Here is a 1,497-nt window from a genome sequence, read left to right on the forward strand (position 1 = left end):
GTTGAGGTATATAATTACACTTTAATTCACATTATTAACATCGTAGTTTAAAGAATTCTATAATGATTTTTGACCAACATTATTTGAACATTTTCTGGGTTTTCTACATTTTTATAAAGATATTTTATGTCACTTCTTTAATTTCCAGATAAGAGAGCAATTTGGATATAATAGAGGAGGTGGAGATGGAAGTATAATATACGTCAGAAGTGATATGATGTAAAATAATTATAGAGTGTTGGAATAATCCACCATTAACAGTTATTTGTATAGTTTAGGTGGTACTGAGTCGCCTATTTGCAGGATAAGCTTTTTTTTTGCTACCTATGCATCTCATTTTTACCTTTACGTCTGATGTCCTCTAAAGATTTGAATTTTTTTTTTTTGTATTCTTCTCTTCTTTAGTCGTCATGTTTCAAACGACTTGCGGGACCTGACAACGTTGCTTATCCACAGTGTCGAGGCTGTTTTGATGGCACTTTTAATTGGATTTCTATATTATGGACAAGGTGGAAGTCCACTTTCCATACAAGACACAGTTGCACTGTTGTTCATGAAAGGCTCACTCACACCCTTTGCTGTTGTCCTGGATGTAGTTGCAAAATGTGAGTACTTTAATTGAGCAGTTGGTACTATTATGCCAACAAGTGAATTTCTTCTTATAAAAGGACATTTTTATTTATAAAAACTGGGAGGTTAGAGATGCTGAACATTGCAAGGAACCATACTCCATTTGTTAGCCCCCATTCACACAAGCGTTTCAATAGTCGACACTCAGATTTTCATGTTATTCTATTGTACCCGTCCACATCTGCACAATATACTGTTGCTCAATGCTCAGAAAAAGCACAGGAGCTTCTTTGGGACATTTTTGTTTTTTGTCTTCAAGATAATTTAATGGGAATGCATGAAAAATTCTGTTTTTGTCAAAAGTGTTTTTGACTGGTAACAGCTCAAGTTTTCCTTTCTGCATAAAAAAAAAATAAGCCCAATGTCTGTCTATCTTATTACTTTCCATATTTTGTGATAGCTATGCCTAGGAATTTTGTTCATGATGTAGTTATGGGCCTCAGTGCAAAGTCTGGACCTGTGCCCCCCTTCAATTTCCTGTTCCTTCTTCCTCAGTTCTTTTCCTCTTACTTGGCCCATCTTCATGCTGCTCCATCATTGCCCCCCAAAACTTGCTTTTAGTACAGAGCTGTACTGGTCATACAACAGTTGAAAAACATTCCTTCACAGGAAAAACGAGCTTCTTTTTCATGCATCCTCTGCATTTGATTATATGATCTATGATTGAGAAGAAACGGGTTGATGGGAGGTGCCTCAGACAAAATCCTAGACATTCAAAAGAAACAAAGCACTGTACCAATGGCTAAGAGCCTGAATCTTTTTATTTCATTGAAAAAATATTCAAAACAAGCCAAAGAATTTGGGGATTCTAAAGAATCCTCTTTATTAGTGCTACAAGAATGCATATCATGTATGCATACAATTGAT

The 1,497-nt window shown here is 35.5% G+C and overlaps 1 protein-coding gene across 1 annotated transcript in view; it reads left to right on the forward strand.

Annotated features, from left to right (window-relative positions):
- The window catches only part of ABCG8 (ATP binding cassette subfamily G member 8), a 20,419-nt gene that overhangs the window by 13,240 nt on the left and 5,682 nt on the right, over positions 1–1,497 (forward strand). The gene's annotated exons all lie outside the window — the stretch shown is intronic.

The sequence above is a fragment of the Nanorana parkeri genome, unplaced genomic scaffold, assembly GCF_000935625.1.
Source record: "Nanorana parkeri isolate BGI_ZX_2015 unplaced genomic scaffold, ASM93562v1 scaffold1, whole genome shotgun sequence".
In the NCBI taxonomy this organism is placed as follows: Eukaryota; Metazoa; Chordata; class Amphibia; order Anura; family Dicroglossidae; genus Nanorana; species Nanorana parkeri.